The sequence below is a fragment of the Sus scrofa genome, chromosome 4, assembly GCF_054392235.1.
Source record: "Sus scrofa isolate SSC_HxYL_T2T_F1_AM1 chromosome 4, Sscrofa_HxYL_maternal_Yorkshire_Landrace_v2.0, whole genome shotgun sequence".
In the NCBI taxonomy this organism is placed as follows: Eukaryota; Metazoa; Chordata; class Mammalia; order Artiodactyla; family Suidae; genus Sus; species Sus scrofa.
In genome coordinates, this window is record NC_139386.1 from 38349580 (window position 1) to 38377571 (window position 27992).

A 27992-nucleotide genomic window follows, 5' to 3' on the forward strand; every position below is an offset into this window, starting at 1 on the left:
TGCCAAGAGCCCAGCAACCAGGCACTGACTACCAGCCCTGACCATTGCCCCCTTCTCCCTGGAAACACACAAAGCACCTTATCAAAAAGAAAACAGGCTGCTCACACTGAAGAAAGACAGCAAATATTCAAACTTCCATGGCAAAAATAAATAGTAACCCCCCACAAAATACAAAGGGGTGTTTTTTCATAGAAATAGACCTCCAAGACTACAGCAGTTGGCTTCCCTAAACTCACAGAACAAGAAAAATATAAACAAAATGAAGCTCAGGAACCATTCCCAGTTTAAAAAAAAAAAAAAAAAAAAGAATTCAACTGAAGCATCCAACAATGAAAGAAACCTCTGCAGTCTAATAGACACTGAGTTCTAAAAGGAGATAGTGAAAATACTGAAGGAATTAAGAGCAGATATAAAGCATAATGCAGACTACTTCAGAAAGGAACTAGAAAATATATGGAAGAGCCAAGAAAAATTAGAAAATTCATTTGCAGAGATACAAACTGAGTTAAAGGCACTACAGAGCAGAATCAATAATGCAGAGGAATGAATAAGTGACTCAGAAGATAAAGTAATGGAAATTACCCAATTAGGACAGCAGACAGAAAAGCAAATGAAAACAGATGAAAGCAATATATCTGTGGGATAATATAAAGTAGGCCAATCTAGGCATAATAGGGATTCCAGGAGGAGAAGAAAAAGAAAAGAGGATTGAAAATATATTTGAATAAATTATGGCTGAAAAACTTTCCAAATCTAAAGGAAACAGATATCAAGATATGGGAATCACAGAGGGCCCCAATCAAGTTGAACTCAAATAAGCTCACACCAAGACTTATTTTAATAAAAATGGTGAAAGTTAAAGAGAGGATTCTAAAGGCAGCAAGAAAAAAAAAAAAAGCATATAAGGGAACTTTCAAAAGTCTATCAGCTGATTTCTCGACACCAAAACTACAGGCCAGAAGAGAGTGGCAAGATATATTCAAAGTTCTAAAAGGGAAAAATTTGCAGCCTAGAATATTCTACCCAGCAAGAATATCATTTAAAATACAAGGAGAAATGAAGAATTTCTCCAATAAACAAAACCTAAAAGAATATAACAATACTAAATACATTCTTAGGGAAATACTGAAAGTCTCCTCTAAATATTAAAGAACTAAGAATAAATAGGATGGTGGAAATCACAATTGGAAAGTAATCACTTAAGCCAGTATGCAGATGTAAGAGGGGAAAAAAAACCTATTTGTAAAAGTGACAATAAACAGAAGGAACAGCAAAAGGATAAAGCTGAAGATGTAAAAAAGGACATCAAAACAATAAAATGTGGCAAAAAAAGTAAAATCTTTTTTTAAATGTGCTTGAAACTGTAAGACAATCAAGCTAAAGCAAGCAGATATAGGAAAGGGTTAACATACTTGAAAAACAGGTTAACTACAAATCAAAGCCAAACAATACATTCACAAAAACTAAAAAGAAGAGGACATAAGCATAAAAGGAAATCATCCAACCAAAAAAAGAAAGAACAAAGGAGAAACATAGAGCCAACTGAAAAACAAGGTTTAAATGGCAATAACTACATATTTCTCAGTAATTACCTTAAAACATCAATGGACTGAATGCTCCTAACAAAAGACAGAGGGGAAGACTGGATAAAAAAACAAGAGCCTACAATATGCTGCCTACATTGAAACAACCTAAATGTTCATTGACAGATGAATGGATTAAGAAGATGGGGTACATGGAGTTCCTGTCATGGCTCAGTGGTTAACAAATCTGACTAGGAACTATGAGGTTTCGGGTTCAATCCCTGGCCTTGCTCAGTGGGTTGGGAATCTGGCGTTGCTGTGAGCTGTGGTGTAGATCACAGACGCGGCTCAGATCCCATGTCGCTGTGGCTGTGGTGTGGGCAGGTGGCTACAGCTGCAATTAGACCCCTAGCCTGGGAACCTCCACATGCCGTGTGTGAGGCCATAGAAAAGGCAAAAAGACAAAAAAAGATGAGGTACATATACACAATAGAATACTACTTAGCCATAAAAAAGAACAAATGCCATTTGCAGCAACATGGATGGAACCAGACTCTCATAATAAGTGAAGTAAGTCAGAAAGAGACAAATACCACATATCACTTATATCTGGAATCTAATGTGTGCCACAAATTAACCTATCTACAGAAAAGAAACAAACTCATAGACATGGAGAACAGACATGTGGTTGCCGAGGGGGAGGGAGTGGGATGGGCTGAGAGTTTGGGGTTAGTAGATAAGCAATGAGATACTGCTGTATAGCTCAGGGAACTATATCTAATCACTTGTGAGGGGATATGATGGAGGATAATGTGAGAAAACGAATACATGTATAACTGGATCACTTTGCTCTACAGCAGAAATTTATAGAGCATTGTAAGTCAACCATAACAAAAAATAAAACTAGAAGTGAACAAGAAATTATAACTGAAAACACAGAAATACAAAGGATCATAAGAGACTACTACAAGCAACTATTTGCCAATAAAATGGACAACCTAGAGGAAATGGACAAATTCTTACAAAGGTATAATCTTCTAAGACTGAACCAGGGAGAAATAGAAAATATGAATAGACCAATCACTGTGATTTAAAAACATCCAAAAAATCAAAAGTCCAGGACCTGATGGCTTTACAGGCAAATTCTACCAAACATTCAGACAACAGTTTACATCTGTGATCTAAAAGTATTCAAAAAATTGCAGAGGAAGGAACACCCCCAAGCTCATTCCATGAGGCCACTATAACCCTGATACCAAAACCAGACAAAGATAACCACAAAAAAATGAAAAAGGCCAATATCACTGATAAATACAGATACAAAAATCCCCAACAAAATATTAGCAAACCAAATCCTAACAAGGATCATACACCATGATCAAGTGGGATTTATCCCAGGGATTCAAGGTCTTTTCTATATCTGCAAATGAATCAGTGTGATACAAATCAACAAACTGAAGAATAAAAACCATGTGATCATCTCAACAGATGCATACAAAGCTTTTGACTAAATTCAACACCCATTTCTGATAAAAACTATCCAGAGAATGGGCACAGAGGGAACTTATCTCAACATAATAAAGGCCATATATGACAAACACACAGCTAACATAATTCTCAATGATGAAAAAAGCTCAAAGCCTATCTGCTAAGATCAGGAAAAAGACAACTTTCACCACTGCTATTCAATATAGTTTTTGAATTTCTAGACACAATAATCAGAGAATGAAAAGAAATAAAAGAAATACAAATTGGAAAAGAAATAAAACTGTCACTGTTCACTGGTGACACAATACTATACATAGAAAATCCTAAAAATGCCACCAGAAAACTTCTAGAGCTCATCAATGAATTCTGTAAAGTGGGAGGATACAAAATTAACACACAGAAATCTCCTGCATTTCTTTTTTTGTTTTGTTTTTGTTTTTTTTTTGTTTTTGTTTTTGTTTTTGTTTTTGTCTTTTGTTGTTGTTGTTGCTATTTCTTGGGCCGCTCCCGCAGCATATGGAGATTCCCAGGCTAGGGGTTGAATCGGAGCTGTAGCCACCAGCCTACGCCAGAGCCACAGCAATGCTGGATCCGAGCCGCGTCTGCAACCTACACCACAGCTCACGGCAACGCCGGATCGTTAACCCACTGAGCAAGGCCAGGGATCAAACCCGCAACCTCATGGTTCCTAGTCGGATTCGTTAACCACTGCGCCACGACGGGAACTCTATGACTAACTACTAACAATGAAAGATCACTAAGAGAAATCAGGGAAACAACCCCATTTACCATCACATCAAAAGATAAAATACCCAGAAGTAAACCTACCTAAGAAGGCAAAAGACCTGAAAACTCTAAGACATTGATGAAAGAAATCAAAGATGACACAGATGGAAAGATATACCATGCTCTTGGAAGGGAAGAATCAATATTGTTAAAATGACTATACTACCCAAGGTAATTTACAGATTCAGTGCAATCCGCACCAAATTACCAATGCCATTTTTCACAGAACTGGAACAAAAATTTTTTTATTTTTTATGCAAACATGAAAGACCCCAATAACCAAGCAATCCTGAGAAAGTAAAATGGAGCTGGAGCAATCAGGCTCCCTGACTTCAGACTATACTACAAAGCTACAGTCATCAAAATAGGATGGCACAAAAACAGACATATAGATCAAACAGAATAGAAAGCCCAGAAATAAGCCCACACCTATGGTCAATTAATCTACAACAAGGAGGTAAAATAATACAATGGAGAAAAGACAGTCTCTTCAATAAGCCATGCTAGGGAAACTGGACAGCTATATGTAAAAGAATGACATTAGAACATTCTCTAATACTATGTACAAAAATAAATTCAAAATGGAGGAAGGACCAAAGTGTAAGACTGGATACTATAAAGTTCCTACAGGAAAACATAGGCAGAACACACTTTGACAAAAATTGCAGCAATATCTTTTTTGATCCACCTACTAGAGTAATTAAAATGAAAAATAAACAATGGGATCTAATTAAATTTAAAACCATACAAAACAAAATGACAACCCACACAATGGGAGAAAATATTTGCAAATGAAGTAACCAATAAGGGATTCATCTCCAAAATATACAAAGAGTTCATGAAGCTTAAAAAAACACACACACACACACACACACACGAAAAACTACCCAATCAAAAAATGAGCAGAAGATCTAAGTAGACATTTCTGCAAAGAAGACATACAGATGGCCAAAAAGCACACAAGATGTTTGACATTACTAATTATTAGAAAAATGCAAATCAAAACTACGATGAGAAATGCAAATCAAAACTACTACAATGTGAGGTATGATGGCACCTCACACTGGTCAGATGGCCATCATTAAAAGTCTACAATTTTTTTTCTTTTTTTTTTTTTTGTCTTTCCTAGGGTCACACCTGTGGCATATGGAGGTTCCCAGGCTAGGGGTCAAATTGGAGCTACAGCTACCAGCCTATGCCATAGCCACAGCAATGTGGGATCTGAGCCACATCTGCAACCTACACTACAGCTCACCGCAATGCCAGATCCTTAACCCACTGAGTGAGGCCAGGGATCAAATCTGCAACCTCATGGTTCCTAGTTGGATTCGTTAACCACTGAGCCATGACAGGAACTCCACAAGTCTACAAACAATTTTAAGTGCTGGAGAGGGTGTGCAGAAAATGGAACCCTCCTACACTGTTGGTGGGAATGTAAAATGCTACAACCACTATGGAAAAAACAGTATGGAGGTTCCTTAAAAAACAACTACCATATGATTCAGGAATCCCACTGCTGGGCATCTATATGGAGAAAACTCTAATTTGAAAAGATACAAGCACCCCAAGGTTCCTTACAGGATAATTTACAATAGCCGCAACAGGGAAGCAATCTAAATATCCATCAACAGAGGACTAGATAAAGATCAGAGAGGAAATTAATAGAGATTCAAAAACAATAGAAAAAAATCAATGAAACAGTTGGTTCTTTCAAAGGGTAAACAAAACTGACAAACCTCTGACAAGACTCACAAAAGAAGGAAAGAACTCAAAATAAATGAAAAAGGAGGTATCTCAACAGATACTAAAGAAATACAAAAAAATAAATAAGAATACTATGAACATTATACGCCAACAAATTTAACAACCTAGAAGAAATGGACAACTTTCTAGAGACAATAGAGCCCACCAAAATGGAATCAAGAAGAAATATATCAATTTAAAAGACCACCCACTAGAAATGAAATTGAATATGTAGTAAAAACACTCCCTACAAACAAAAGTCCAGGACCAGATGGCTTCACAGGCGAATTCTACCAAGCATACAAAGAACTTATACCCATCCTCTTCACACCTTTCCAAAAGGTTGAAGAAGAAACATTCCAAAGACATTCTATTAAGCTACCAACACCCTAATACCAAAACCAGACAAAGATACTACAAAAAAAGAAAATTAGAGGACAATATCTTTGATAAACATAGATGCAAAAATTCTCAACAAAATTTTAGCTAACCAAATCCAACAACATATAAAAAAAAGTCATATACCACGACCATCCAAAGTTCACAGGGATGGTTCAGCATATGCAAATAAATCGATGTCATACACCACATTAACAAAAGAAAAGTCAAAAACCACATGATCATCTCAATAGATGCAGAAAAAGCATTTGACAAAATCCAACACCCATTCATGATAAAAACTCTTACCCAAGTCAGGATAGAGGACAGCCTTGTGGTTGCCGAGGGGGGAGAGAATGGGATGAACTGGGAGTTTGGGGTTAGTAGATGCAAACTATTTAATCTGGAGTAGATAAGCAGTAAGATCCTGCTGTATAGCACAGGGAACTGTATCTGATCACTTGTGATGGAACATGATGGAAGATAATGTGAGAAAAAGAATATATATATATATGAAATGTATGACTGGGTCACTTTGCTATATAGCAGAAATTGACAGAACAATGCAAATCAACCATGATAGAAAAAAAGAAAATCTAAAAAAAAAAAAAACATTAAAAAAGAAGATATAGTACATACATACAACGGAAAATTACTCAGCCATAAAAAAGAATAAAATAATGCCATTTCCAGGATGAAAAGTGCTCCTCCCACAGTAAAGATGACAAGCTCATTGGAGGAGATGTCTGAACAGCTCAATTTCAGGAGGGCGGTGAGGTCACAGAAGAAGTGGGGGATGGTATTGTCTGTACAGAAGAATGGTTAGACCAAGAGGAGTGTGTGCAAGAGGGTGTGGATACAACAGAAGAACCAGGACCCAGCTACGAAGGAGACACACAGTTCCTGATTCATGATGGTGCTGTAGTGGAGAGGCTGACAAATGGCCACATACCTGTCATAAGCCATCACTGTGAGAAGGAAATTGTCCAGACAACAAAAAGTGTGAAAAATATACATCTGGGAAAAGCCTTCTGCATAGGGGATAGATTGTTGCTAAGCCTGCATGTTCATCAGCATCTTTGGCAGAGTGACAATTGAAATGGAGACATCGGTGAGGGCCAAGTGATGACAAAGGAGTACATGGGGGTGTGGAGGTGAGGGTCCAGCCTGATGAGCAGGTTCCCCAGCACCATGATCAGGTACATGCTCAGGAACAGGGCAAAGAACACGCCCTGCTGCTCTGGCCCGATGGGAAGCCCCAGGAAGAGGAACTCGGACACGCTGCTCTGGTTCTCCCTCCTTATGCTGTTCTTGCCTCAGCTGGGAAGTGGCAAAGTGGGAAATGTCAATGAACATGCCATAAGATTATATACATATCCTCTGTCCTGTGAAAAGTCTTTGTTTTTGCTACTCTCCCTTTATTTCTCTTAATTGTTGGTGAATTAATTGGTCTTTCCAATTCTGGCTCCAATAATACATCAAACCCTCACATTAAGTAAGTTTTTTCCCAAAGAAACCAATGGGCATTCATTCTTCATTCAATAAATAATTATTGAACAACTAAAAAAATAATAATGCCATTTGCAGCAACATGGATGGACTTAGAAAATCACCATACTCAGTGAAGACAGAGAAAGACAAATATCAGATGATATCACTTATATGTAGAATTGAAAACATGATACAAATGAACTTTTTACTTTTTATAAAACAGAAAGAGACTCACAGACTTCAAAAACAAACTTATGGTTACTAACAGGAATAAGCAGGGAGAAGGGGTAAATTAGGAATTTGGGATTAACATGTAACACACTACTATATATAAAATAAAGGCATCCCTGTTGTGGCTCAGTAGGTTAAGAACCCGACATAGTGCCCATGAGCATGCTGGTTCAATCCCTGGCCTCCCTCATTGGGTGACAGATCTGGCATTGCTGTGGCCCAGGCCAGCAACTGAAGCTCTGATTCGACTGTTAGCCCTGGAAACCTCCATATGCTTCAGGTTCAGCTGTGAAAAGAAAAAAAAATTGATAATCAAGAAGGACCTACCGTACAACACAGGAAACTCTACTCAATATTCTATAATAACCTATATGGGGAAAAAAATCTAAAAAAGAATGGATATACATATGTGTATAGTGGATTCCCTTTCCTGTACATTTGAAACTAAAACAATATTGTCAATCAACTATATCCCAATATAAAACAAAAATTAAATTTTTTAAAGTGAAAAATAAACTTTTTAGCCCTTTTCAGTTTATGCATTGTTTTTAAAGGAATGAAGAAAAGGGCTTTGTTCTTCATTGATAAACAAGTCCATGTCAACTCCTAAAGTGCACTAGAGTCTTCTAGAATCTAGATATGCCTTCTATTAAGGGCCTGGCCTGCTCTCGGGTAGTGAAAGTAATATTCGAATTTCCTTTCTACCTAAAGCAAAGTAAGTTGTTAGGTTAAACTACCCCCTCCTCTCTTGAAGACTATCTTTCTACTTTAGGCATATTATTAAAGCCAGTATCTGTGACCCCATTTGTGAGGAACCCATTAGCAAAATTTCAAATTTATGCTTCTGAAGTTTTTTTTTTCCCACTAAAGATTTAGCATTTTTGGTCCTTAAATATAAGAATCATGTAATTGACTGGCTTTTCCAATTTGCTTTGGTTTCACAAAGGTCAAAATCAAATTTAGGGTTAATACTTTCATAGGATTCTACAATATCCATAGTTATATTTCTCTAATCACATAGTTATGAAAAGTGCAGACATTTTTTAGAAGAGAGGAAATGCCTGGAGTCATGAGCCCTTCCACAGTACTTAGAACAATCTGGTTCCCTATCATGTGTTATTTTTATATCTTCTCATAGGGTTCTTAGGGGTGTCAAATACAGCAATGTGTCAAGGGAATTTGCTGATCAGGTCCTGGACCTGAAACCTTGATGGAATCTTTCACCTTTGAGTTACTACCACCTGGAGATAATGGAATCTCTAGGGTATGAGATTCCTGGAGACTGAGATAACCCCTGTCCTTCCTCACTGGGAATTAGCCAAGATAGAGAACACCATACGCCCCTGGCCCTCACACCTCCTGCCCTCAGCAACCTGCTCAAGTCACATTTACACAAAAGCTGATTAGGCTGACCAGGCAAGCATTAAACCTTCCAAACCCTGGATCAGCCAACAGATCAGAATCTCTAAATAAGCTTATCTATAACTTATTTTCCCATTTTGATTGTTATCCATAAGCCACTTATATTCTCAATGAAAGGGGGAAAAAAGAGAGCAAAGCGGAAACAGATTTTTTTTTAGCATGATAGAAATGACAGTTATAATCAAAAATTACAAAATAGGGTCATACCCTACACACTCCACAACAGAAAAATAAGTATTCCATTTTAGGAGAAATCACTAATGAGTTCTAAAATTCTTCTAAAAGAAAATTCAGTGCCTGCCCATGTTTAAACCAAGCAGCTACTTGTCTTTTAAATTTTTATAGAATTTTCCAAGGTGAACTGTAATTAATTGAGTGGAAGCAAAATAAAACCTGATACTGAAGCTCACAGCTATTAAAATATTCTCTTTCTAATGTTCTAGTGTATACAGAGCACACTGGAGGGGGGCAGTTCTGCAGCTGTGCATTCTTTCAGCCTTTCCATTTATTCCATGACAGCTTTCTTTCCTATTTAAAAAGAAAATATTCTTAGCAAAAATATTCATGAGAAGATATAATAGCATTCAGAACCAAAGTCTTTGATGTTAAAAAACAAGATGCACTGTAGAATCTGAAAATGTAGGACTGTTTTATTATTAATGAATCCATGTGCAAATTCATGATGTCATTCTCTGTTGACCTTTCATACACTATATAGAAGTTTATTCTAAATACGCACCAGCTGATAACCATAAATCTATTTCCACGCTTAGAATACGGTCATTGAAAATCATGCTTGATATTAGTGGACTAATGAACCTGGGCCTTAACAAGTTTCAGCAAGGCTATTTGGTTTTGAGAGTTAATTGCTTTAAGAATGAGTAGTGATTTAGGATATAATTCAGACTTTGAATTCAGTAGGCAATCACAGGAGTTCAAATAATGTTATTAGAGGTCATAAGGTGAAATTACTTTTATTTCACACAATCTAATGGGTTGCTAGTTTTTTATGCTTGTTCAATGAATCCTGGTGTCTTTCCAGGTCCCCTAACATTTATCCAAAGCAATACATATGCAAGTATGTACAATACATACAAATCCACAGATTTAATGAAATCTTTATCAAATTACCCAGGACATTTTCCACAAAACTAAACCTAATAATCCAAAAATTTATATGGGGAATTCCCTTGTGGCTCAGTGGTAATGAACCCAACTAGTATCCATGAGGATATGGGTTCAACCCCTTGCCCTGCTCAGTGGGTTAAGGATCCAGTGTGGCCATGAGCTGTGGAGTAGGTTGAAAATGCGGCTCAGATCCCAAGTTGCTGTGGCTGTGGAGTAGGCCAGCAGCTGTAGCTCTGATTCGACCCCTAGCCTGGGAACTTCCATATGCTGCAGGTGCAGCCCTAAAAAGAAAAAAATGTATATAGAACCATAAAAGACCCAGAATTGCCACAACAATCCTGGGGGGAAAAAAAACAAAGTAGGAGGCAGACTTCAGACAGTAACACAAAGCTACAGTAACCAAGACAGAGTGGTACTGGTACAAAAACAGACATACGGACCAATGGAATAGAATGCAGAGCCCAGAAATAAACCCACATACTTATTGTCAATTAATCTCCCACAAAGGAGGCAAGAATATAAAAGGAGAAAAAGATAGTCTCTTCAGCAAGTGGTGCTGGGAAAACTGGACAGCCGCATGTAAATCAAAGAAACTCGAACACACCCCGCCATGCACAAAAATAAACTTAAAATGGCTTAAAAACTTAAAGACAAGACACCATAAAACTTCTAAAAGAGAACACAGGCAAAACATTCACTGACATAAACCATACAAATGTTTTCTTAGGTCATTTAAGATCTACTGCCTTAGTCTCCCACAGCAATAGGAAAAAAAAAAAAAAACAAAAATAAACAAATGGGGAGCACTGGTGCAACGGGATCCTGCTGTGACACAACGAGATCGGCAGTGTCTTTGGAGTAATGGGAAGCGAGTTTGATTCCCAGCCCGCACAGTGGGTTAAGGATCCGGTGATGCCCAGCTACAGCTTAGGCTGCAGCTTCGGCATGGATCCATGGTGTGGGAGCTTCATGTGACTTGGGACAGCCCAAAATGATAAATAAACAAATGGGACCTAATCAAACGTACAAGCTTTTGTACAACAAAGGAAACCATAAACAAAGTGAAAAAGACAACCTACAGAATGGGAGAAAACAGTTACAAATGATGTAACTGACAAGGGCTTTATCTCCAAAATATACAAACAACACATACAACTCAACAACAACAACAAAAACAAACAAACAACCTGATTGAAAAAAATAGGCAAAAGACCCCAATAGACATTTCTTCAAAGAAGACATATGGATGGCCAGTAGGCACATAAAAAGATGCTCAGTATCACTAATGAATAGAGAGATGCAAATCAAAACTACAATAAGGTACCTACCACCTCGCATTGGGCAGGAGGCAAGTCTACAAATAACATATGCCGGAGAGGATGAGGAAGAAAAGGAACCCTCCTACTGTGCTGGTGGAAGTGTAAATTGATACAACCACTATGGAAAAGAATATAGAGGTGCCTCAGAAAACTATATATAGAACAATTACATCATCCAATAGTCCCACACCTGGGCATCTATCTGGACAAAACTATAACTCAAAAAGGTACACGCACCCTATGTTCCTAGCTGCACTATTCACAATAGCCAAGACATGGAAACAACCTAAATGTCCATCAACAGATGAATGGATTAAGATGTGGTACCTATATACAATGGAATGCTACTCAGCCATAACAAAGAATGAAATGTATACATAATGCCATTCACAGCTACAGAAAAACAACTAGAGATTCTCATACCAAGTCAGAAAGAGAAAGAAAAATACCATATGATATCACCTACATGTAGAATCTAAAATATGGCACAAATGAACCTGTCTACAACAGAAACAGACTACAGACATGGAGAAGAGACTTGTGGTTGCCGAGGGGGAGGGATTGGGAGTTAGGAGTTAGTAGATGCAAACTATTTACATTTAGAATGGATAAGCAGTGAGTTCCTACTGTATAGCACAGAGAAATATATCCAGTCTCTTGGGATAGACCGTGATGGTAGATAAGAAAAAGAATGTTACAGATATGTATGCCTGGGTCACTTTGCTATACAGCAGAAATTAGTTGATTTACAATGTTGTGCCATACTTTAATTCTAAAAAAAAAAAATAGATTTTTTTTAAAAGTCTTTCTGATAGCTCATACCCCACTGGACTAAGCTCATACCCCACTGGACTAATTAAAAAACCGCAAATGTACACTATTACTTTACGGTAACCATTTTGAAGTTGGCTAAAAATAACACCTTCTTCTGGCAGAAAAAGCCTATATGTACTATGTCCAATCCGAAGCAAATTCATTTCTTTAGTTTTTGAGGTTATTATAAAACACATGAAAACTCTCTTCTACAGATTGAAACTCCTCCAAGGTATCTTTGATGCTCTGCCACTGACCTGCTGCGTGACCTTGGGTGAGTCATTTAACCTCTCCAAAAGTCTCACCTTCCTTATCAAACAGAGAAGGCAGCCTCAGATGGTTGTGAAGATGAATGTGCCATACACATGAAGCCCTTAGCACATTGCCCCACATTCAGGGAGCACCAATGACTAGCACTTTAACTTATCAACAACATCCACTGAGCACCAACTTCATGCCACTCTCCAGCTACTTGTGGAAATACAGAAATAAATGTGACCTGTCTCCTGCTTGAGAGCTGGTGCTTATCGCCTGCTACAGAGCATAGGAATGTGGCAAGTGTGGTTAAGAAAGAGAAAAGGAGCCTTATGGAGCAGGCCAAAGAAGGCATCACTGAAGGGGTATTTGGACAGGGCCCTGAGGCTGGCGAAGGCAGGAGAAAGAAGGGTGTTGTGGGGATGGCAGAGCAGATGGAAAAGCAGAGAGAAGAGAAAAAATAGTCTCAATTAGTACAATTCCCAGAAAGTTCTTGACACAATGAAGGCCTTTAGTGAAAATGCACTGAAGATCATTTGTCTTCTTGCTCTATCCTCTAATTTAGGAGGTCATGTGGTCTGTTTTGCTTCTGTTTTTGGTTTCCCAAATCACTAAACGTTACTTACATACATTAATTCCAAGTAATACCTGCACTATTTCCTGTTACCTGTGTCTACCAGTCACACGGGCTAAATCATTTCTATTATTTGACATTATATAGAAGAAATGATGCCTGCAGAGTCTTGGTAAGTTTGGGTGTTGGGACAAAGGGGCCAGAGAAAGGTGGGTGGAGGATTAGCAGCAGCATCTAAAGAAATAGGCTTGGGAATTCCCATTGTGGAGCAGCAGAAACGAATGTGACTAGTGTCCATTAGGATGCGGGTTTGATCCCTGGCCTCACTCAGTGAGTCGGGGATCTGGCATTGCCATGAGCTGGGGTATAAGTCACAGATGTGGTTTGGATCCCACGTTGCTGTGGCTATAGCCAGCAGCTGTAGCTCTGATTCAACCCCGAGCCTGGGAACTTCCATATGCCACACATGCAGCCCTTAAAAAAACAAACAAACAAACAAAAACAAAGAAGAGGAGGAGGAAGAAGAAAGAGGGGAAGGAGGGGAAGAAATAGGCTTAAAAGGAAGAGAAGAGGAGGAAGGAGAAGAAATAAGCTTAAATTCAATTCCTCAAATCAGTTCACTAGTTATTTGCCTTGACTGAAATATATATCTTTTTGTCAGCATTATTCTTCTCAAGACCTATGTCATTTTCATTTTTATTTAAGGCAGTTTACAAAGGAAGGGGTATAAAGTGTAACAGATTAGCATAAACTGAAAACAAGTGAGAAAAGATACAACAAAAGGAAAACAAAAGCAAAGAAGCAATCTGGAGCCATGAATCATATTAATAGAAAAACTGGGAGTTCCCTGGTGGCCTAGCAATTGAGGACTCGGTGTTGTCACTGTTATGGCTCAAGTTAATGTTGTGGCTTGGATTTGATCTCTGGCTTAGGCACTTCCACTTGCTGCAGGTGTGGCCCTCCCCAATCCCACACCCAAAAAAGTAAAAGAAAAATTGCTTACTGTGAATTTGGTCCAAAGCTTTCTAGAAGCCGAAGTCAAGAAGGAAACCAGAAACAGTTTATATTACTAACTACGCTGTCCAAAATTGTAGCTACTAGCACTTGAAATGTGAATAGTCCAAACTGAGATGAGCTGTGAGTAAAAAACACCGTATTTCACGAACTTAGTACAATATAAAATGCAGACTATCTCATGAACAATTTTAGTATTTATTACATATCAAAATAATACTCTGGATATGCTGGTTTAAAATATCTTAATTTCACTTGTTTACTTTTTGAAAAATAACTACTAGAAAATTTTAAATTACATATACAGTTTGCATTATGAATACATCAGACTGCTGCTTTATAAGATAAAAGCTTTTATCAAATGTTCAATGGATAAAGTGTAGTACATCTATATCAGGAAATATGGTTCAGCAATAAAAAAAAGAATGAAATAATGGGCAGAAGGGCTTTTTTTAAGGGAGTTAAAGAATGGTCTAAAATTGATAGGTGTGATGATTGCATATCTACGGATATATTAAAAACCAATGAATTGTAACCTTTTAAAAATGAGTACTGTTGAGGTGGGATCAAGATGGCAGAGAATTATGATGTGACACTTCCTTCTACAAACACATAAAAAAATCTGTATGTTGAACAATTCACAAAGAATATCTACTGAACACTGACAGAACACCTCAGACTTACAAAAAGACAAGAACAAGGAAATCTCCACATTAACTGGGCAGAACAAAAGGGGAAAAGGAGAGACAGACAGACAGAGAAGAAAAAAAAAAAAAAGGCTTCAGGTGTGGACCAGGACTCCTGAGAGGAAGCTGTGAAAGAGGAAAGGAATCCACACCCTAGGAGGCCACCTAACTGAGATCAGCCAGGATTGGGCAGGGGGGAGCCACAAAGGCATGGGAAAGGCACAGCAGCTGATCAGAGGAGGGCAAAGCAGAAAGAGAGCTTCACAGACTACCAGTATCACTGTCCAGGACCTCACTGCCTGAGGCATTCGGGGAGGGGCCTAGTGCTAAGACTTGGGCTTTGGAGGTCAGTTCTGGAGAGAGTCTGGGGCAGAGGGGTACTGCTGGGGAGTGGTGCACCACAATCAAGAGAGTGCAAGAAGAGTCCTGGGCCCACCAGAGAAAACAGGCACCATTGTTGGGAAATTGAGAGGGTGTCATAGAAACTTCTTTCTCTGAGCATGCATGGGCTCTCAGGTGGTAGGGCGCCTCTTGCATGGGCTACAGGATCAGTTGTAAGCTGCTGCAGCCATCTTAGGCTCCTGAAGGGGGCACAGCCCGCCACACTAACAGTCCCATGACCAAGCACCACCTGCAGTCACAGTTGCCTCAAGGGTTGCTGCTGTGGAGAACCCTGCAACTGATCACAGTCTGTTGCCCTTACCCCTCTGGGAATACACAAGCACCACTACCAAGGGCCTGGGGACCAGGTGCTGCCTGCCAGGGCCATCCATTGCCTCCACCATCCTGGCAGCACAAGCAGGCCAAACACCTTCCCATCCCCTATCAAGTGGATGACAGCCTTCACACACTGAGGAAAGACAGAAAGCATCCAAACCAAAAGCAGCCCTCACACCAAAAAAAAAAAAAAAAAAAAAAAAGCCCTCACAAAACTATCCAGGGATGCTCCCACATAAACATAGTCCTCTAAGATGAGAGTAGGTAATTGTTTTCTCTAAACTCACAGAATAAGAAAGAATAATCAAAATAAAGGAGCACAGAAACCATTCTCATTTAAAAGAACAGAATTCCCCTGAAGGAGCAGACGATGAAGCAGACCTCTCCAATCTAACAGACACCAAGTTCCAAAAGGAGGTAATGAAACTACTGAAGGAATTAAAGACAGAAATCAACAGTAATGCCGATTACTTAGAAAGGAACTAGAAAATATAACGAGGAACCAAGAAAAATTAGAAAATTACTTTGCAGAGACAAAAGCTGAGTTAAAGGCATGGAACAGCAGAATGAATAATGCAGAGGAACAAACAAATAACTTAGAAAATAATGGAAATCACTCAATCGGGACAGCAGGCAGAAAACCAAATTTTAAAAAAAGGAAGGTAATTTAAGAGATCTATGGGATAATATAAAGTGGACCAATAATGCATAACAGGGATTCCAAGAGAAGAAAAAGAAAGGGGGATTCAAATTATATTTGAAGAAATTATGACTGAAAACTTCCTAATTCTAAAGGAAACATGGAGTTCCTGTCATGGCTCAGCAGTTAAAGAACCTGACTAGTATTCATGAGGACACAGGTTCGATCCCTGACCTCACTCAGTGGGCTAAGGATCCAGTATTGCTGTGAGCTGTGGTATAGGTCACAGAGGTGGCTCAGGGCTGGTGTTGCTGTGGCATAGGCTAGCAGCTTCAGCAATGATTCGACTCCTAGCCCAGGAGCCTCCATATGCCATGGGTGTGGTGCTAAAAAGATAAAAAAATAAAAAGACAAAGGAAACATGAAAATACAGGAAGCACAGAGGGCTCCAAACAAGCTGAACCCAAGCAGACCTAAACCAAGACAAATTATAATCAAAATGACAAAAGTTAAAATAAGGAAAGGACTTTAAAGGCAGCAAGAAAAAACCAAACAATTATAAAGGAACCCCAAAAGGTTATCAGCTGATTTTTCCACAAAAATACTATCGGCCAGAAGACAGTGGCAAGATATATTCAAAGTTCCAAAAATTTGCAGCCTAATACTCTACCCAGCAAGATTATCACTAAATTGACAGAAATAAATTTTCAGACAAAAACTAAAATGAATACAGCATACAAAACCTATTCTAAAAGAAATATTGAAAGGTCTCCTCTAAATAGGAAAGAAGTAATAAGATATAGATAGGATGGATGAAGTCACAATTGGAAAGTAATCACTTAAATAAGCTAGTATATACATCAAAATGGAAAGGAAAAAAAACAACCTCTTTGTGAAAGCAATGAGAAACACAAGGACCAGCAGAAGGATAAACGTAAAGATGTAAAAATGGACATCAAAACCATAAAATGTGAGGAACGTGTCTGAGACCATATGACTATCAGTCTAAAGCAAGCAGATATAGGAAGGGGTTAATATACTTGAAAAACAGGGCAACCACAAATCAAAAACAAACAATACATTCACAAAAAAAGAAGTGGACACAAGCATAAAATAAAAGGAAATCATCCACCCCCCCAAAAAAAAGAACAAAGGAGAAACATAGAATCAACTGAAAAACAAGGTTTAAAATGGCAATAAATACATATTTATCAATAATTACCTTAAATGTTAATGGACTGAATGCTCCAATCAAAAGACATGGAGTAGCAGACTGGATTAAAAAAAGAGACCTACCTTACAGCAAAGGGCACATATAAATTGACAGTGAGGGGATGGAAAGATATTTCATGCAAGTGGAAATGACAGGCAAGACAGAGAAGGACACTACTTAATTATCAAAGGATCAATTCAAGAAGAGGATATTACACTTATCAATATACATGCCTCTAATATAGGAGCACCCAAATACTAACAGACATAAAAGGAGAAATTCATGGGAATACGATAACAGTAGGAGACTTTAACATCCTACACACATCAATGGACAGATCTTTTAGACAGAAAATTAATGAGGCAACAGGGATCCTAAATGACACAACAGAACAGTTAGACTAATTGCTATTTTCAGGACATTTCATCCAAAAGAACCAGAATATACATTATTTTCAAGTGCACAGGGAACAGTCTCCAGGACTGACCACATACTTGGGCACAAAACTAACCTCAATAAATTTAAGAGTACATAAATTATCTCAAGCATCCTCTCTGACCACAGTATCATGAAACTAGAAATCAACCACCGGAAAAGAAATGAGAAAAACTGACACATGGAGACTAAACAACATGCTACTAGAAAACCAATGGGTCAATGAGGAAATCAAATAGGATATTTAAAAAGACCTTGAGACAAACGATAGTGAAAATGCAACCATACAAAATCTATGGGATGCCACAAAAGCAGTGCTTAGAGGCAAGTTCATAGCAATACAGGGCTTCCTAAAAAAAAAAAAAAAAAAAAAAAAAAAAAGACAGAAAGATCTCAAATTAACAACCTAATTAAGAATTAGAAAAAGAACAGGAGTTCCCATCATGGTGCAGTGGTTAACGAATCCAACTAGGAACCCTGAGGTTGCGGGTTCAATCCCTGGCCTTGCTCAGTGGGTTAAGGATCTGGTGCTGCCGTGAGCTGTGGTATAGGTTGCAGACATGGCTCGGATCCCGTGTTGCTGTGGCTCTGGCATAGGCAGATGGCTACAGCTCCGATTAACCCCCTAGCCTTAGAACTCCATATGCTGCAGGAGAGGCCCTAGAAAAGACAAAAAAAAAAAAAAAAAAAAAAAAAAAAAAAAAAAAAAAAAAAAAAGACGCAAAAGAAAAAGAACACCTAAAAGAATTAGAAAAAGAACAAACCCCAAAGTCAGCAGAAGGAAGGAAATCATAAAGATCAGAGAGGAAATAAAAAAATAGAGATCAAAAATACAGAACAAAAGATCAATAAAATCAAGAGCTGGTTCTGTGAAAAGGTAAACAAAATTGCAAAACCTCTGGCCAGATTCATCAAGGAGAGAGAACCCAAATAAACAAAATAAGAAATGAAAAGGAAGAATCTCAATAGATACTTCATAAATACAAAAAACCATAAGAGAATACTATGAACAATTATTTGCCAAGGAATATGACAACCTAGAAAAACTGGACAATTTTTAGAAACATACAGCCCACCAAAACTGAAGCTAGAGGAAATAGATCATTTGAACAAATTGATCACTAGAAATGAAATTGAATATGTAATTAAAAAAAAAAAACTCCCTACAAACAAAAGTTCAGGATCAGATGGCTTCACAGGCAAATTCTACCAAAGAACTTTTACCCATCCTTCTTAAACTCTTCCAAAAGATTAAAGGAACACTCCCAAAGACATTCTAAGAAGCCACCATAACCCTAATACCAAAACCAAAGAGATTACCAAAAAGGAAAATTAGAGGCCCATATCTTTGATGAATACAAACACAAAATTCTCAATATTTTAGCCAGCCAGATCCAACAACACATAAAAAAGATCATACATCACAACTGATTGGGACTGCCAAGTTCACAAGGGTGGTTCAGCATATGAAAATAAATCAATGTCATATAACACATTAAGAAGTCAACTGCATGATCCTCTTGATAGATGGAGAAAAAGCACTGACAGAATTAAACATCCATTCATGATAAAAACTCTTAACAAAGTGGGGATAGAGGGAACATCTCAATATAATAAAAGCCATTTATGACAGGCTCAGAGACAATACTCAACAGACAAAAGCTGAAAGCCTTTCCAATAAAATCTGGAATAAGACAATCTCACCACTTTTATTCAACATAGTGGAAGTCCTAGCCCAGTAATTAGACCAAAAAAAAAAAGTATCCAAATTGGAAGAGAAGAGGTAAAATTGTCACTCAATGCAGATGGCATGATACTATACACAGAAAACCCTATGGACTCCACACAGAAACTACTCAAACTGATATGAATTTAGCATATCAGCAGGACTAACATCAGAAATCAGTTACATTTCTGAATACTAACAATGAACTATTAGAAGAGGATTATAAACAATACCTTTACAAATCACACCAAAGAAATTAAAATGCCTAGGAATAAACCTGACCAAGGAAGTCAAAGACTTATGTGCTGAAAACTATAAAACATTAATCAAGGAAATTAAATAGGACTCAAAGAAACTGAAAGATATCCCATGCTCCTGGATCAGAAGAATTAATATTGTTAAAATGGCCATACTACCCAAAGCAATCTATAGATTTAATGAGATCCCTATAAATTACTCAGGACATTTGCCACAGAACTAGAATAAACAATCCAAAAATTGATATGGAAGCATAAAACACCTAGAATTGCCAAAGCAACCCAGAGGGGGGAAAAACAACCAGGAGGCATAACTCTCCCAGACTTCAGACAATATTACAAAGCTACAGTAATCAAGACAGTGTAGTACTGGTACAAAAACAGACTTATGGATCAATGGAACAGAATGTAGAGCCCAGAAATAAACCCACACACCTATTAATGTCAATTAATCTTCCACAAAGGAGGCAAGAATATATTTTATTTATTTATTTATTTTGTCTTTTTGCCTTTTCTAGAGCCACTTCCATGGCATATGGAGGTTCCCAGGCTAGGGGGTCTAATCAGAGCTATAGTCACCAGCCTATGCCAGAGCCACAGCTAATGCCAAATCTGAGCCACATCTGCAACCTACAGCACAGCTCACGGCAACACTGGATCCTTAGCCTGTTGAGCAAGGCCAGGGATTGAACCCGCAACCTCATGGTTCCTAGGTGGATTCGTTAACCACTGCACCACAAAGGGAACTCCAGAGGCAAGAATATAAAGTGAGAAAAAGTCTCTTCAGCAAGTGGTGCTGGAAAAACTGGACAGCTTCATGCTAATCAATGAAACTAGAACACACATTCACACCATATACAAAAATAAACTCAAAATGGCTTAAAGACATCAATATAAGACAAGACACCTAGAAGATAAACGTAAAGATAAAACTCCTAGAAGAGAACATAGGTAAAACATTCTCTGACATAAACCAAACAAATGTTTTCATAGGTCAGTCTCCAAGGCAATAGAATGAAAAACAAAAATAAACAAATGGGACCTCATCAAACTTACAAGGTTTTCCACAGCAAAGGAAACCATAAACAAAATGAAAAGACAATCTATGAAATGGGAGAAAATAGTTGCAAAGGATGCAAATGACATGGGCTTAATCTCTAAAATACACAAATAACTCATACAACCACCAAAAACCCAATTGAAAAATGGACAGAAGACCTAAACAGGCATTTTTCCAAAGAAGACATATGGATGGCCAGTAAGCACATGAAAAACGCTCAACATCACTAACGGCAAATCTAAACTACAATGAGGTACCACCTCACAACAGTCAGAATGGCCACCATTAACAAGTCTACCAATAACAAATTCTGGAGAGGATGAGGAAAAAAGGGAACACTCCTACACTGTTGGTGGGAATGTAAATTGGTAAACTACTATGGAAAACATTATGAAGGTTCCTCAGAAAACTAAATATACCACTACCATATGATCCAGAAATCCCACTTCTGGGCATATATCTGGACAAAACTATAACACAAAAAGACACAGTCATGGCACAGTGGTTAAAGAATCCAACTAGGAACCATGAGGTTGCGGGTTCGATCCCTGGCCTTGCTCAGTGGGTTAACGATCCGGCGTTGCTGTGAGCTGTGGTGTAGGTTGCAGACGCAGCTCGGATCCCGCGTTGCTGTGGCTCTGGCATAGGCCAGGGGCTACAGCTCCGATTCAACCCCTAGCCTGGGAACCTCCATATGCCACGGGAGCGGCCCAAAGAAATAGCAAAAAGACAAAAAAAAAAAAAAAAAAAAAAAGACACATTCACCCCTATGTTCACAGCAGCATTATTCACAATAGCCAAGACATGGAAACAAATGTCCACCGACAGAGGAATGAATTAAGAAGATGTGGTACCTATATACAATGGATTACTACTCAGCCATAAGAAAGAATGCCATTTGCACCAACATGGATGCAACTAAAGATGATCACACCAAGTGAAGTCCTAAAGAGAAAAACAAATATATCACTTATATGTAGAATCTGAAATATGGCAAAAACAAACCTATCTATAAAACAGAAACAAGGAGTTCCCGTCGTGGCTCAGTGGTTAACGAATCCAACTAGGAACCATGAGGTTGTGGGTTCAATAACTGGCTTTGCTCAATGGGTTAAGGATCTGGTGTTGCTGTGAGCTGTGGTGTAGGTCTCAGATGCAGCGCTGCTGTGGCTGTGGTGTAGGCCAGCAGCTACAGCTCTGATTAGACCCCTAGCCTGGCAACCTCCATATGCTGCGGGTGCAGCCTTGGAAAAGACAAAAAAAAAAAAAAAAAAGAAGAAGAAAAGCATCAAATTTTCAATAACATGAAACAAAAAGAAAACTCACACAGGAACATTGGCAAGAAGAATTCTGTAGGAGGAAGAAAGAGAACTGAGAACTTGCCACAGTATGATACAAAGGGATTCAAGGACGCAAACTAAATGGTTGTACAATTTGGGGAAAGACAGCCAGGATTGGTCGACATCTAGTACAGAGGGACGACACTGATTCTCCATTAAAAGCTCTAGGTCACTGAACCCCTGGCACTGTTCTAGATGGGGCTGTCTATGTTGTACATTCTGTTTTTCAAATAATATTCTAATAGTGGATGGAGGGCCATTTGGACTTCTAAACGCCCTTCTAATCTGTGGCCCTTATATATGGAGCTCTGTAATTAAAACTTCTCAAAGCCTTATCTCATCTTTCTGTCCCATTTCCACCCTAGCCTGGACCAATATTTATTTACTTCTCTTTAGTTTTATGAATAGCTTTAACATTCACATTATTCAAAAAATCAGTATCAATAGATTTGCCGTGAAATTCTCCCTCCCATCCTTGTCCCTATTCCAATTTCTCATAAGTAAGCACTGTCCTTCATTTCTTGGGTATTGTTTTAGAGCTTCCTCATGCATAGATAAGCAAATGCATGCACAGATATTTATTTTCTTCCTACCTACTCTTGCCCCCCACCATTTTAAAACCCAAAGATAGTTTAGTTTCCATTTAACTATATCTCTTGGAGAAATGCCCCCACATAATTACATGAATTTGTCTGTATTACAGGCACTAAGAGAATTCTTAAACCTCACTTAAGTTATTGAACAGAATAGATATTGAGCTTATGATCAAATGAGTTTGAAACTTTTTCCATTTAAAAACATTTTTAAATAAAAAATTCACTATAATATTGGCATGTTTCTTGATCTTTTAGAGCCAATTTCCTCTTTGAAAGTGGTGACAATACCTTGCAGGTTTGTGGTGATGCCATCGATAATAAAAGGCTATATATAAATGACTTAGAACACAGAAGGCCAACAAAAACCACCTGTCATCATTACTTCATCAACCTCGAGTTTGGAATGCCCATCAGTGCTCTGGTAATCATCCTGATCTGGTTCTGGAGGGGCTTCATCCTTCTCTCCTTCAGTTTCCACTTCCATTCTGCCAGGCACTTTGTAAATCATGAGATTTACAAAGGCTTCATGATCTCTGAGGAGCATCAACAATGCAGGGCAGGCAGGTGGTGGAACCCAAAGGGAACAAGGAAAAATACCAGCTCGTCACTTGAAGCTTGTGTTGTGGCTCAGATCCATTGCGGATTTTTCAGCCCTAATTGAAGAATTTGCCCAAATTCTTCACCCTTTCCTTACCCATGCCTCTTGACATGTGACTGCAGTTCTCCTACTAAAGCAATGGATTCTATTTCCCTGTCCCTTGACTTTGGGTTGGGCCATGTGATTTGATCAGCAAAGGTGGAAGTGATGGTGGCGTCAGTTCCTCTTTTCTAAGAGGCTCTCCTTTTTGTATTCTGACATTGCTGTGAGAAGAACATGTCTAAATTAGCCCTAGAAGGAGAACAAAAGACAAGTGGAGCAGAGCCCACCCAGATGAACCAGCCTAGTCCAGCCAGTCTCACTGGGCCCGGACAACCCACAGATGTGTAAATTAAATAAATGGTTGATGGTAAACACTAAGATATTGTGGTTATTTGTTACACAGCAATAGAAAAAGAAAAAGCCACAATAGCAGAGTACTGACTTATAATGTATATGCAGGGACAGGGTAGGGTTCAGATTAAGAAAGGAAAGGGTTTAGATATGATACAATGTGGTCAGATAAGCATGAGGAAGTAGTATATACACTCTCTATAGACATTTGAAGTACAAATAGCAGGGCTGGGCTAACACAGGGATGACTTCTGCAGGTCTGTGTGGTGTGTTCAGTATTTGTCAATACCATCACACTCAATTCAGTAAACACCTACATGCTAATGGCCCCTAAATCCCTGCCTTCAGCCCAGGCTTCTTAAAACCTCACACCCCTGCCATTCTTGATGCCACATGTGCACCTCAAGTTCAGCATGACAAGACACTATTGCCCCTGGATCTTCTGTCTAGTGGGTGCTACATCTACCATCCAGTCATCAAGGCCAGAAACCTGCAAGTCCTTGAATCATCATGGTCTTTCATTCCACACCACTCACTGCCAATTCAGGCTTCCAAATTGATTCTCAAACCTGTGTCTTCATCTCCATTGTCTCTCCACTGCCCCTCAGGCTTCCATCATCTCCCGCCAGACTACTGCAGCAGCTCCTTAACTAGTCTCTGCTCCCAGTTTGTTCCCCTCAAGCCATCCCTCCCATCTCCTGGCACCATCAATCCACAGTGCAATGGATTTCCATCACCTGTGAGATAACGTTCATTAAAGCAAAGGTGTCCTCTAAGACGAGACTCCTGCCTCCCTCTCCCTTCTCTGCCCTGAATCCTCCTTCGAGGGACCTATGGCTCCAGCCCACCCCTCCTGAAATTGAAGGGGCCAATTCCTCCTCATCCTATCCACCCGGCTCAGGGATTCCCCCCTCTGTGCCCCCAGATATGGATCACCATCACTGCACTTTCCAGACTGTATTATAGTGGCCACTTGTTCTTCTGCATCTCCCACCAACTGAGATGCGCGAGGGCCAGGACTGTGCCCATGTTTTCCTCATCTCTATAGCGCCAGCACAGGCCCCAGCCTCATAATGTTTAATATACACTTATGGAATAAGGGATTAGCCACAGGTAAGAAAAATGTGATTTAACTTTTGGATCTAAGCAAACGGCAAAGCAATAACAGAAGCCCAGTTTTCAGGTGCTCAATATCCTGGCTTGTCCAGTTCCCAGAACAAGTGTTTAGGATGTTCCTCATTCTCACCTTCCAGCTGAGAAGACAAATATTCAAAAGATGATGTTACTTAACTGAGTTCTCATAGCTAGGAAATGTCTGACCTAGAATTTTAACAGATTGATGTTAAGTTTTTTCCACTGCACTGGGAGTCTCCCCCCTCCCTACCCCCCATCCCCGCTTCCTGCCCATGTGTGATAAAACTAAACACAAACTGAATACAAAAACCAAATATGGACCAGGGGCAGGAGGATGGGTAGAAGCAGGAGTGGGGAGTTATGTCTTAATGGGTGCAGAGTTTTTGTTTTGCAAGGTGAAAAAATTTATGGAGATGGACAGTGGTTTCTGGTTGCAAAACAGTAAGAACATACTCAGTGCTACTGACCTGTACGCCTAAAATTGGAGGGAAGGGTGCAGGGCACAGCCTTTAAAAGAATGACAGAGCTGTTGTGGATAAAACGAAAACTGATTAGAAGCAATGAGGCCCAAATGGCAGAAGGTTTGACTTTCAGTAGATCTTGAGCCTCATCATACTCTCCTTGTGATACATTAGGATTCCAAATGACATGCCCACAGGCAACAGGATAGTTCCAAGGTGGGTTATAAAGGGCCAAAAAATGGACAAGTGCCCGCATTCCTGGAAACCTCCATCCCCTCCCAGAAATAGTTGGGATAATCCTTCACCTTGTTAGCCTATCAAATTACCCAACCCATAAAAACTAACCACCCCATATTCTGGGGCCACTCTCTTGCCTTTTGAGACAGACCAAATTCTGTCCATGGAGAGTGTTATCTCTCTCATTAAGCTACCACTTTTTTTTTTGTCTTTTTAGGGCCCCAACCAGGGCATATGGAGGTTTCCAGGCTAGAGGTCGAATTGGAGCTACAGCCGCCAGCCTACACCACAGCTCAGGGCAACGCCAGATCATTAGCCCACTGAGCAAGGCCAGGGATCGCATCTGCAACCTCATGGTTACTAGTGAGATTTGTTTCCACTGTGCCACGACGTGAACTCCAATAAAGCTACTTCTTACTCATCACTTTGCCTCTGGCCGAATTCCTTCTGAGCTGAGACACAAAGAACCTGAACTTCATTCTGTCCTGAGACCAGGTGTGTGATTTCAAGTTTAAAAAAATCAATGGGTTTGAATCTCAGCCCTTGGGTTCAGGTCCTAACCTGAGTTCTGGCTGGGTTCCGGTCCCCATCTAATCTGAGTTGCGTAGTTTCAAAATGGTAACATTTATGCTGTGCATATTTTACACAATATTAATTAAAGTAAATAGGGAACAAATATGGCTTTAAGACTACCAATCTAGGATCTGGAGCCAAAGCTGAAGGTCCCGCATTTGCTCGGGGATCTCAGAGCCTCTGGCCACCGCCTCCCACAAGCAGATCTGGATTCCTCCCCAAGTCCTCACCAGCCATCCCTCTCTGTGTGGACCCTAGGGCGGCCTCCCTCCCTCTCTCTCCCGCCCCCTCAACCCGCTTCTGTTCCATGCCGGCCCAGCGGAGCTGGTTTGATGCTGGCTGCTTCTGTACCTTCTGCGTCCTGCCCCAGGAACCTGGGCACACGCTCTTCTCTCTGCGGTCCCTCCTCAAGCTGTAAGTCCTGCTCAGATATCGCCTCTTCCCTGAAGGCCGGAGAAGCGCCAGACCGCCCAGACTGTGCCCCATAAGTTCACACCGGAAGTTCCCCCTCCCACGGCAGCACACGCCCCACGCGCTTCAGCAGCCAATGAGCTGCAGGCCCAGTCAGTGCGCAGGTGCGTCTTGCCTAGCCAGCCACAAAGATAGAATTAAACCCGGGGCTCTGATACGGTTCTTGGTTCTTGGTTTGTGCTGGAGAATCAACAATGAAACAATGTCAAGACCGCTCCTCTGACCAGTACACTACGTCTCAACAGCAGGCACATCCGGTGCCCTCTTCTCTCAAGCCTGGCGATGTGGGTGGTGTCTGTGGGCCCTGCCCCAGAAGAATGGGGCGCTGGTATGTTGGCCCATGTTGCTATCATTCCTCTGCAAACTGCTTCATGTGTTAGTGGGAACGGGACAAGACAATGGGAATGTCTTGGCAGCCCTTCCCTGGTTCTGGGGCTCATTCATAAATATTGTCTCAGGGAAGCTGTCCCTTCCGTTCTTGTCGATGGCACTGCCTGACCAGCATGTCACAAGTCTTCAGCCCAGGAGATTTTGCTAAGGATGGCCATGCAACAAAACCCCTTTATGGAAGCCTCCCACACTTCACTTCAGTTATGCAGAAGCTCAACCCTACTTCCCAAGAACCTGCAATTTCTCGATCATGACTCCCAGTGAGAGGGCCTTGACCCTGTACTTTAGCTCGCCCCTCTGCCCTTGGTTCATTTATTATTTGTCAGCATTTACTCTGTGCCAGGCACTGTGCTGAGCACTGGAGACAAATATTCCTGCCCTCTGATGCTTCCAATTAGTGGGGGTGACAGACATCACCCAGTAAACAAAAATGACAAATCACAATAAGAGCTAAGAAGGAAAAATACTGGATGCTGTGAGACATAAGGCAGAGACATCGGGAGGTAGAAACACATCATTTAAATCAGGGCGAGTCCAGAAGTAACATCCAGTGGGAGCCCTGAGAAGCAACTGTTTCTGCCTCTTTTACTTAAAGGGCAAGGCTGCCCCCTGTCATTTTACCCCCACATTCACAGACACACAGAGGCACAAACACACCCTCATACACACAGGCACATGGATACACAGACACACAAATTCAGAGACCCACATGTGCACATAGGCACAGACACGTATGTGTACCCCTTCTGTGCTGCTGAGGGGCCATATGAAGTGCCTTTTCACCTGATGGCACAGGTGGGGACCAAGTGCTCAAGGAGACATTCCCATTGTCCTCAGCATAGGGCTTGGCAAACGGCTTGGCACCCAGCTAAACGACAGCTCTCAACTAATTTAATTCTG

The 27992-nt window shown here is 39.9% G+C and overlaps 1 long non-coding RNA gene across 1 annotated transcript; it reads right to left on the reverse strand.

Annotated features, from left to right (window-relative positions):
* Window positions 1-7609: 7609 nt before the first annotated feature.
* LOC110260251 (uncharacterized) lies at window positions 7610-26884 on the reverse strand. The gene is made up of 4 exons (XR_014843637.1): window positions 26583-26884; window positions 25424-25486; window positions 14155-14286; window positions 7610-9590 (listed from the first exon to the last, which is right to left on the reverse strand). It is a non-coding gene; the product is annotated as an uncharacterized LOC110260251 (long non-coding RNA).
* Between the last annotated feature and the right edge of the window lie 1108 nt (window positions 26885-27992).